Raw genomic sequence first — 12,544 nt, forward strand, 5'->3', positions numbered from 1 at the left:
TGAAAGATCGGTCTATATGGCAGTTATATTGAAATATTGACCGATCTTAACCATACTCGGTACGAATGTCGAGGCGCCTAACGCAACTCGTTTTGACTAATGTCAGCAAAAGCGGTTAATAAATTCTCCTTTTATGGGTCTAAAGCCTTAAATCGGGACATCGGTATACATGACAGCTATATCCGATTTGAGCCGTATTAAACAGGGATGTCGAGGAGCCTAACATAACTCGCCATACCAAATTTCTGTGAAATCGGAACATAAATCCACCTATTATATAGGCCACAAGACCTTAAATCGAGAGATCGGTTTATATGGCAGCTATATCCAAATCAGGATCGATCTGGGCTAACTTAAACAAGTAAAAGCGTGCTAAGTTCGGCCGGGCCGAATCTTATATAACCTCCACCATAGATCGCATTTGTCGAGTTTTTTTTTCCCGGCATCTCTTCTTAGGCAAAACGGGATATAAGAAAATATTTGCTCTGCTATTAGAGCGATATCAAGATATGGTCCGGTTTGGACCACAATTAAATTATTTATATGTTGGAGACCTGTGTAAAATGTCAGCCAATTCGAATAAGAATTGCACCCTTTGGGGGCTCAAGAAGTAAAATAGAGAGATCAATTTATATGGGAGCTGTATCGGGCTATAGACCGATTTCATTCCAATCGGATAAGAATTACGCACTCTAGAGGCTCAAGAAGTCAAGACCCAAGATCGGTTTATATGACAGCTATGTCAGGTTATAGACCGATTTGAACCATTCTTGGCACAGTTGTTGGATATCATGACAAAACACGTCGTGCGAAATTTCATTCCAATCGGATAAGAATTGCGCACCCCAGAGGCTCTAGAAGTCAAGACCCAAGATCGGTTTATACGGCAGCTATATCAGGTTATGGACCGATTTGAACCGTACTTGGCACAGTTGTTGGATATTATAACAAAACACGTCGTGCAAAATTTCATTCCAATCGGATAAGAATTGCACACTCTAGAGGCTCAAGAAGTCCAGACCCAAGATCGGTTTATATGGCAGCTTTATCAGGTTATGGACCGATTTGAACCATACTTGGCACAGTTGTTGGATATCATAACAAAACACGTTGTGCGATATTTCATTCCAATCGGATAAGAATTGCGCACTCCAGAGGCTCTAGAAGTCAAGACCCAAGATCGGTTTATATGACAGCTATATCAGGTTATGAACCGATTTGAATCCTACTTGGCACAGTTGTTGGATATCATACCAAAACACGTCGTGCCAAAATTCATTTAAATCGGATAAGAATTGCGCCCTCTAGAGGCTCAAGAAGTCAAGACCCAAGATCGGTTTATATGACAGCTATATCAGGTTATAGACCGATTTGAACCCTACTTGGCACAGTTATTGGATATCATACCAAAACACGTCGTGCCAAAATTCATTTAAATCGGATAAGAATTGCGCCCTCTAGAGGCTCAAGAAGTCAAGACCCAAGATCGGTTTATATGACAGCTATATCAGGTTATAGACCGATTTGAACCATTCTTGGCACAGTTGTTGGATATCATGACAAAACACGTCGTGCGAAATTTCATTCCAATCGGATAAGAATTGCGCACTCCAGAGGCTCTAGAAGTTAAGACCCAAGATCGGTTTATACGGCAGCTATATCAGGTTATGGACCGATTTGAACCGTACTTGGCACAGTTGTTGGATATTATAACAAAACACGTCGTGCAAAATTTCATTCCAATCAGATAAGAATTGCACACTCTAGAGGCTCAAGAAGTCAAGACCCAAGATCGGTTTATATGGCAGCTTTATCAGGTTATGGACCGATTTGAACCATACTTGGCACAGTTGTTGGATATCATAACAAAACACGTCGTGCCAAAATTCATTTAAACCGGATAAGAATTGCGCCCTCTAGAGGCTTAAGAGGTCTAGACCCAGTATCGATTTATATGGCAGCTATATCAGGTTATGAACCGATTTTAACCGTACTTAGCACAGTTGTTGGAAGTGATACCAAAACACCACGTGCAAAATTTCAGTCAAATCGAACGAGAAATGCGCCCTTTAGAGGCTCAAGAAGTCTAGACCCAGTATCGATTTATATGGCAGGTATATCAGGTTATGAACCGATTTGAACCGTACTTAGCACAGTTGTTGCAAGTGATAGTAAAACACCACGTGCAAAATTTCAGTTAAATCGGACGAGAAATGCTCCCTTTAGAGGCTCAAAAAGTCAAGACAAAAGATTTGAACCATACTTAGCACAGCTGTTGGAAGTGATAGTAAAACATCACGTGCGAAATTTCAGTCAAATCGGTTGAGACATGCGCCCTTTAGAGGCTCAAGAAGTCAAGACCCAAGATCGATTTATATGGCAGCTATATCAAAACATGAACCGATTTGGCCCATTTACAATCCCAACCGAGGTACACTAATAAAAATTATTTGTGCAAAATTTCAAGCGACAAGCTATACGCCTTCCAAAGTTAGGGTGCTTTCGACAGACAGACGGGGCGGACACTACCCCTACCCCAAACGTACTACCCAAAAATAAAAGTGGTTCCAAGTAACTGTGGGGACGCCCAAACCCCTTAAATTTGGTTTATTGGACGAGCATGACAATATGGGACTCAAATAAAAGGCATTCGGGAGTAGATTACGAATATGGTCAGGTAGAAGGAATAGGCTTTATATTAAGTTGATATCGGAAGGGGGCGGACTCTCCCCCGTTACCTTAAAAACACCAAAATCAAAAGTAGACCGATTAGGACAATATGGGTATCAAATGAAAGGTATTGAGGAGTAGAATAAAAATGTGATATTAAAAATTGGGCTCAAGTTCCCAAGGAGGCGCCCAACCCCAAACAGACATACTGGACGTTCATGTCAATAGCGGGCTTAAATGAAAGGTATTCGGGCGAGCATGGCAATATGGGACTCAAATAAAAGGTATTCGGGAGTAGCTTACGAAGGAAGAAAAAATATGATTTATAATTTGTTGATATCGGAAGGGGGCGGACTCTCTCCCGTAACCTTAAAAACACCACCCAAAATCAAAAGTAGACCGACTAGGACAATATGAGTATCAAATGAAAGGTATTGAAGAGTAGAATAAAAATGTGATATTAAAAATTGGGTTCAAGTTCCCAGGGAGGCGCCCAACCTCAAACAGACATACTGGACGTTCATGTCAATATGGGGGTCAAAAGAAAGGTATTCGGGCGAGCATGGCAATATGGGACTCAAATAAAAGGTATTCGGGAGTAGTTTACGAAGGAAGAAAAAATATGATTTATAATTTGTTGATATCGGAAGGGGGCGGACTCTCTCCCGTTACCTTAAAAACACCACCCAAAATCAAAAGTAGACCGACTAGGACAATATGGGTATTAAATGAAAGGTATTGAAGAGTAGAATACAAATGTGATATTAAAAATTGGGTTCAAATTCCCAGGGAGGCGCTCAACCCCAAACAGACATACTGGAAGTTCATGTCAATAGCGGGCTCAAATGAAAGGTATTCGGTAGTAGATTACGAATATGGCAAAAAAAATAAAGTCTATACAGGGTGGCTGATGAAAGCCGCTACCAAAAAAAAATGTAATAACTTTTTTTCTATTTAATAATAATAATTTAATAATTAATTTAATTAATTAATTAATTAATTTAATTAATAATAATTTAATAATTAATTTAATAATTTAATTTAACATGAATAAAAGAAAAATGTATTCCATACACCGAAAAAAAAATGTAGCAATATTCATCATTGTAGCAATATTCATCAGCCACCCTGTACGATGGGTGATTTCCCCTCCCCCAAAAACCCCCCTAATGGAAAATATTAGCCGACCATGGCTATATGGGACTCAAAAAAAAGCAATTTGGGAGTAGATTAGGAAAATTCCGGAAGATGGAATAGGTTTTATATTAGCTTGATATCGGAAGGGACGGACTCTTCCCGCTACGTCAAAAACACTACCCAAAATCAAAAGTAGGCTGATAAGACAATATGGGTATCAAATGAGAGTTGTGAAGAGTAGAGTACGAATGTGATATTAAAAATTGGGTTCAAGTACCTAGGGAGGCGCCCAACCCCAAACAGACATACTGGACGTTCATATCAATAGCGAGCTCAAATGAAAGGTATTCGGTAGTAGGTTACGAACATGGCAAGAAAATAAAGTCTAAAGGCAATTGGTGGTCTCCCCACCCCCAAAACCCCCCTAAATGGACATATTAGCTGACCATGGCTATATGGGACTCAAAAGAAAGCAATTTGGGAGTAGATTGGGAAAATGACATTAAACTTTGTGTTATGGTATCTACAGGGTGGCTGATGAAAGCCGCTACCAAAAAAAAATGTAATAACTTTTTTTCTATTTAATAATAATAATTTAATAATTAATTTAATTAATTAATTAATTAATTTAATTAATAATAATTTAATAATTAATTTAATAATTTAATTTAACATGAATAAAAGAAAAATGTATTCCATACACCGAAAAAAAAATGTAGCAATATTCATCATTGTAGCAATATTCATCAGCCACCCTGTAGGTGTCGCTTAACCTCCTTGAATCACATCAAATAGGTTACTTGACCCATCCTGAACATATCAATATGGGTCTCAAATGAAAGGTTTTTAGGAGTTTAATACCTATTTTTAGGGCAAAGTGGCGGTGTGCGGAGCTCCCATATAAACCGCTCTCTCGATTATTCCTGGTTCGGTTCCTAGAAGCTTTAATTTTTGCTGGTTTGACAGAAGTTTGATATGTAGAACAAAATTATGCCCTTCAACTAAATTTATTTTGTAAAAATTTTAAGCAGAATCCATGGTAGTGGATTCCCAAGATTCTACCTATTTTTAGGGCAAAGTGGCGGTGTGCGGAGCTCCCATATAAACCGCTCTCTCGATTATTCCCGGTTCGGTTCCTAGAAGCTTTAATTTTTGCTGGTTTGACAGAAGTTTGATATGTAGAACAAAATTATGCCCTTCAACTAAATTTATTTTGTAAAAATTTTAAGCAGAATCCATGGTAGTGGATTCCCAAGATTCTGCCCGGCCGAACTTGGCTCGCTTTTACTTGTTATATGTTTAATTTTTGCATTTACACAACCATTACCTCACATATCAGTTAAACCTTAAAGACATAACGAATTAGTTGTGAACATCATTGGTTTGGGTGTTTTTGAGTACTCCCAAACCCCTCCCTCACTCACAGTAGACTTGTTTCTAACTTGCCATTGATTGTAGCCTTGAGCTGCTTCCTTTCATAAGCACACACCTAGTTTTAGAAATTACGTGTAATTTATTCCATTAATCTGCTAAAATTCTTAAATAATTCCTTTCATAAATTGTATGCAAATTCTATAGATGTGAATGTGTGTGAGCACTTTTTTTGCTCATTTTGAAGTTTTAATTAGCGGTTTAAATACTTAATTGCCTAAGGCTTTGTCGCTTCGCTCCTATCCGGGGCAGTGTCAAGTGTTGGACACTGATCTGCCCTGGAATGTTTTTTTCTCTTCTGCAACCGTTTCCTCCATGGTATTAACCGGTAGTGGAAACTGGCAAATAGAAAAACACAACTCTAGGACATTGCAATGGTTCTGTCCACTCATAGCTCGGTCGACTTGCGGTCATTTGTGGAGGCTTGCATACTTACACGAGTAGTCTGCGGCTAGGTTTGTCTGGTTGACAACAATTGCTTTGTGGTTTAAGGGTTGTTTTTTTAGACCAGTGGAAATGTTATCTTTGTTGTTTTTTTAGCAGTTTTTTTTTGCTGCAGGATTTATATCGCCCGGCAAGTTGCATTAATATGCCACAATGACCCTGTGCATGCGTTTTGTTTTAATTTTCGTTTTTTTTCCATCACTGTCCAAAGGGGATTGTTTTTCTTTCGTCGCTCTCTACTTATTATGTTGGAGCTGTAGGGTCTACATGTTGGCATGAAGCGGTAATTATTAATTTTCATATTTTATTGTTGGCTGAGGGAGGTTTTAAAAGTTCCTAAGGGAGGTATCAAAATAGAGAAGCAGTAGTTTTGTAAAAGCCCGAACAGATTTGCTCTTCGGATCTGCACCAATGTTCTTTATATGAGCTTTTTTATGAGCTTCAGACCTTTAATCGGCATATTGGTCTATATGACAGCTGTATCTTAATACAGTCCGATTTGACTTATATTTGAGTCTCATGTCGGAAGGCTTAAAATGAATCACCATTTAAAATTTCAACGAAATCGGGTAGTAATTGCGGCTTTTATGGGTTCTAGACTCAAAAGCGGCAGATCGGTCTATATGGCAGGTATATCTATATATAGTTCGATCTGAAACATATTTTGGGCGGATATTGAGAGGCTTAAAACAACTCACTGTTTCAAATTTCAGCAAAATCGGATAAAAAATAAAGCTTTTATGGGCTTCAGACCCTTTATCGAGAGATCCGTCTTTATGGCAGCTATATCTAAATATAGTTCGATCTGTACCATATTTGGGTCGGATGTTTAAAACTGCGCACAATTCTAAATTTCAGCGAAATCGGATAAAAAATAAAGCTTTTATGGCCTTCAGACCCCTTATCGGGAGATCGGTCTTTATGGCAGCTATATCTATATATAGTCCGATCTGAACCATATCTAGGTCGGATGTCGGCAGGCTTAAAATAACTCACTGTTGCAAATTTCAGCGAAATCGGGTATTAAATAAAGCTGTTATAGTCTTCAGACCCTTTATCGGCAGATCGGTCTATATGGCAGCTATGTCTAAATATAGACCGATATAATCCACATTTAGGTCAGATATCGGGAGGCTTAAAATAACTCACTGCTTCAAAATTCAGCGAAATCGGGTAACAAATGCAGCTTTTATAGCCATTAGACCCTTTATCGGCAGATCGGTCTATATGGCTGCTATATCTAAATGTAGTCCGATCTGAACCATATTTGAGACAGATACTGGGAGGCCTAAAGCTACTCTCTGTTTCAAATTTCAGGGAAATCGGGTAGTAAATAAAACTTTTATGGGCTTCAGACTCTTTATCGGGAGATCGGTCTATATGACAGCTATGTCTAAATATAGACCGATCTAATCCATATTTAGGTCAGATATGGGGAGGCTTAAAAAAACTCACTATTGCAAATTTCAGCGAAATCGGGAAATAAATAAAACTTTTATGGTCTTCAGACCCTTTATCGGCAGATCGGTATATATGGTAGCTATATCAAAATATAGTCCGATCTGAACCATATTTGGGTCACACGGACATCGTTAAATCGTCTTTGAATTTTAAGACGATCAGAAATATATATATATATATATATATATATATATATATATATATATATATATATATATATATATATACTTTGTAGGGTCGAAAATTGATATTTCGATGTGTTGCAAATGGAATGACTAAATGAATATACCCCCTATCCTACGGTGGTGGGTATAAAAAAATGGAGCGTATGCAATTCTCCTTTGTAGCATGGGACGGTCTACTGTGGATAGAGAATAGCGTTAACAGTTTAAGGCACATCTGTCTTCATTAGAATTGTACGATCGCCCATCACCTAGGAAATCTATTTTTATTTGATCTAAGTGATCTAGCATATGTACGTCTTTGGAACCTTTTTAAATACATCGATAAGCAGGGATTTTTCTGGTTGCAATGTGATAAAATTCTACATTCTATATAGTGTGTAGGTGTTTTTCCCCAAAGCGTGGAAAATGGCAAGAGTTATCCCCATCCTGAAACCGGGCAACTATCTAACGATGGCTGTGAGCTATAGGCCAACATCGTTGCTCTCATCGATTTCGAAACTCTTCGAGATCTTTTTTTTCTCATGGAATTTAATCCGAAGTCCTAGGAAAATCTCAGTTCGATGTCCAAGCATATGCTCTGATGGCCCTGACTTATATATTAATGGCTTCAATGAGCGAAGTGTCACAAAAGCGGCTAATTTTGATTTGAAAAGGCCTTCACCATAGTCTGGCAGAAAGGCCTAGTGCAAAAGATGAGGATATGCGTATTCGAGGGGTTTCTTATCGATATTGTATAGGATTATCTCAGAGAGAGAGAGAGAGAGAGAGAGAGGGAGAAAGATAGAGATTTTTTAGTGTGCTTATAGCTGAATCGAGATCTACGGCGCAGAGTGTCGGGGTTGGAGTCCCTTAAGGACCAGTACTTGTGCCCGTCCTCTATAGTATCCATCTCGCGGATATATTTGGATAGATGCGAACCAGTGATTATTCGGAGATGCACATTAGGGTGATGACTTTTTTACAACCTCATACTCCTGTGTGATATTCGACCAAAAAATCTCACGCACAAAGTGAGTTTTACATTTTTATTTCGGTATTTTGGGTAACTTTTTGAAGTCACTGTAAGCAGTTATACTATTGGGTTGTCCAAAAAGTAATTGCGGATTTTTCATATAGTCGGCGTTGACAAATTTTTTCACAGCTTGTGACTCTGTAATTGCATTCTTTCTTCTGTCAGTTATCAGCTGTTATTTTTAGCTTGCTTTAGAAAAAAAGTGTAAAAAAAGTATATTTGATTAAAGTTCATTCTAAGTTTTATTAAAAATGCATTTACTTTCTTTTAAAAAATCCGCAATTACTTTTTGGGCAACCCAATATAATTGAAAACAAGCTTTAGAGCCACATATAGTGACATCATCAAACACTCAAGAAAGTTAAATATCCACGTAGTCATTAGAAAGGATGAATCTTAGTGGGAGGTTGTCCTTGTTGCAGCAGGAGTTACATAAGTCTTTCATTACTTTGATCGCACCACCACAGCACTGGTTGCTTCGGGCAATGTTGATTGGAAATTCATTTTTCTTCCAGTGTGTCTTCAAGCTTTTGAGAGCTTTTGGGTAGTCCATCAGAGGTATAGATAATTCTTCAAAATCTTCCGCCTGAAACAATTGACTACTGAACCAATGATCTGCCCATGTGTAAGAAATTTTATGCAACCTGTTCCAGGTTTCAGGCATCAAAATAAACGTAAGACCGGCTAGAATGGCACGAGAGTTCTAGCGTGCATTACAGATGTTTGGGATCTGATTAAACTTTACAAAAGGGAATTCCCTCAGTGAAGTAACGGAAGACACGAGTGAGATGAAAGTGAAACTTCATGTCGTCTCTGTAGCCGCTTGTTTCCTTTATCTAAGTTTTATCATTTCTGAAGACTGCTTTCAATTCATCATAATTGCTCATCAATTTTTATACAAAGAAGTACTGTTTACTGTCCATGACGACGTGAAGTACGCGATCCAGGACTTGGCGCTGGCAACTGATGAACTTGGGTGTGGAGTGACCTTTCTCTTCGAACATTTGTTGCAGTCGAACTACAAACGCCTGTCTTTTTGCCGCTTGGTGTATCGGCAACAATCTTCACATTTGATCCCCAATTCTGTGACTCTTTGAGCTTTTCCATCATTTAATTTCTTTTGATTCATTTTTGAGCAGCACGGCCTGATATTCAACGCTCTCAAGGAGTTTGACGTTACAGTGCGTGCTCCATTTGTCCAGATAAAGCGTGCTTACCAAGTACTCATTCACCAGAGCAGTTTCCTTGTATATAGCCTTGTAAACTCCTGACATACATGAGGTTGGGATTTCAATGTCCTCCGTGAAAAGCTGGTGGCACGATAGCTTTGAGCTTGTAACAAGGCGTTCTGCAATGCCTGTTCAGTTGTGTTTCCTTTTTATACCCACTACCATAGGATTCTATTCTATTCTATTCTAGTGATTCTATTTGTAGCGCCTCGAAATATTCGCCTAAGACCCCAATTTTATGGGGTTTAAGCCCACTATTTCCCAGTTGGCCATAGTGGGCCATTTATTTCGAAAAATGGGGCATCATATGAAAAAATTACAAAATTTTGCCAAAAATTTTCAATATCTTGGTTTCTTTAATACTCAGGGCTCTAAATTGAATAGATTCGGAAAGAGCGTGATCCATATTAAACGGTTTCAGCCCACTATTTCCCAGTTGGCCACAGTGGGCCCTTAACTCTGAAAAATGTGGCATCATATGAAAAAATGACCAAATTTTGCCAAAAATGGTTAATACCTTGGTTTCTTTAATACTTAGGGCTACAAATTGAATAGAGTCGGATAGAGCGTGGTCCATATTATATTTCCTGTAAACGGTTTCAGCCCACTATTACCCAGTTGGCCACAGTGGGCCATTTACTCTGAAAAATAGGGCATCATATAAAAAATTACCAAATGTTACCAAAAATGGCCAATATCTTGGTTTCTTTAATACTTAGGGCTCCAAATTGAATAGATTCGGAAAGAGCGTGATCTAAGTTATATTTCCTGTAAACAATTGTATCCCACTTTTTTCAGGTGTCCACAGTGTGTCTATTTATTCTATTGAGTGATGAATTGAATTCGACATCCATATTCCTTTTACGACTTGTATTTTATTTTGATTTTTATTGTAATTTTATTTTTCGTCATATTTGTGTTTGAATTTCTTTTTTTATTTTAGGATTTTTCCACATTTGGTTTTGATTACTTTTGTATTAGGTTTTCTGTATTATAATATTAAATTTCACATATAGGTGGCGCTCTATCGTTAATTTTTTATATTATATTGGGTTGCCCAAAAAGTAATTGCGGATTTTGCATATAGTCGGCGTTGAAAAATTTTTTCGCAGCTTGTGACTCTGTAATTGCATTCTTTCTTCTGTCAGTTATCAGCTGTTACTTTTAGCTTGCTTTAGAAAAAAAGTGTAAAAAAAGTATATTTGATTAAAGTTCATTCTAAGTTTTATTAAAAATGCATTTAGTTTCTTTTAAAAAATCCGCAATTACTTTTTGGGCAACCCAATAATATATTTTCACATACATAAAGTATATATTGTATATTCGTAATCGTCTCGACGTTCTGAGTCAATCCAGCCATGTCCGTCCGTCCGTCTGTTGAAATCACGGTCGAACGCGTAAAGCTAGCCGCTTGACATTTTTCGCAAATACTTAATATTTATGTAAGTCGTTGGGGATTGCAAATGGGTCATATCGGCTCTGATTTAGATATAGCTCACATGTAAACCCATATCCCGATTTGACTCCTTGAGCCCCTGGAAGCCACAATTTTTTCCGATTTTGTTCTGTTATGACTTCCAACAAATGTGCTTAGTACGGTCCAAATCGGTCTATAACCTTATATAGCTCCAATATAAACCGATCTCCCGATTAGACTTCTTGAGCCCCTGGAAGCAAAAATTTTTGTCCAATTTGGATGAGATTTTGCATGTAGTGTTCTCTTATGACTTCCAACAACTGTGCTCAGTACTGTCCAAATCGGTCTATAACCTAATATAGCTGCCATATAATCCAGTCTCTCGATCATCCTTGTTCGGTTCCTAGAAGGACAGATAGTCCTTGTTGTCGAATGAGTGCGTGCTTCTTTCGGAACAATCTAGTATAACTGAGTTGGTAAGAGTGGAAACAAGTCGCTCCCATTGCCCTCTTTCGCTTGGATGAGTGGATGGTATTGGCACTAGTAGGTTTGACGCAGGAATAGCCATCTCGGCCTTTAATTTCATCTTGTAGTTTGTAGAAGTTCGCCTGTTCTTTTCACATCCGTTCGCCTTTTACACTGGTTATGTCCAATATTTCCGTCCATAAATCACTGTTTTTTCGGCAGCGCTCTTTGTCTTTCAGAAGTTTTGCACAGATGGCTTGATCAGATATATGCGGGGAGTTCTATGTCTGCTTCATAGGGACATAAGCTCTGTAGCAATTAGTTCGATTCTCTCTCTCCGGTAGTGGATTTGAAGCGTCCAGTTATTTGGGTTTTTCAAGGGCATGCGACTCCGTTCACTCAATGGTCCATCAACAATTGCCACGTTGCATCTTCTTGATGGTACTTGAAACTGGGCTAGGTTCTTTGTCCAGGTTTCCTTGTTCGTCTCCGTGTTAAAAGATTACTTCTTGAATGACATGTTGTATTGAATTCAATAACTCAAAAAATAGAAAATGCCTTGCTATTATTCAGGATTGTCTGAACAACGCAAATCGATCAATGACCAAAATATTTTTCAATATTTTGCTAACAGGTTTTTATGGGCGCATATTATTTAACGGTGCCTGTATACCGTAATTAGCAACTGTATGTTGCAAATTTTTCAAAACTTCCAAATTAATAAACCCTCGTGTGATTTCTGTAACAAAATCTTCCCCAACAGATAGCCAACGGAAAAACACACATCAATGAAAAAAACAAATTTTCTTTTCCTTCCTAAAGTGAATGTAAACAGAGTGGCTATAATTAAAAAACCCAAATGGCATTTCATCATAAATTTATTAGTTTCTTACCACAATCATAACGAGTAAAAGTGTGCTAAGTTCGGTCGGGCCGAATCTTGGGAACCCACCACCATCGATTCTGCTCAAAATTTATACAAAATAAATTTAGCTGAAGGTCATAATTTTATTCTACATACCAAACTTTTGTCAAACCAGAAAAAATTAAAGCTTCTAGAAATCGAACAAGGATGATCGAGAGACCGGAAGCT

The sequence above is a fragment of the Stomoxys calcitrans genome, chromosome 3, assembly GCF_963082655.1.
Source record: "Stomoxys calcitrans chromosome 3, idStoCalc2.1, whole genome shotgun sequence".
NCBI classification, from domain to species: Eukaryota; Metazoa; Arthropoda; class Insecta; order Diptera; family Muscidae; genus Stomoxys; species Stomoxys calcitrans.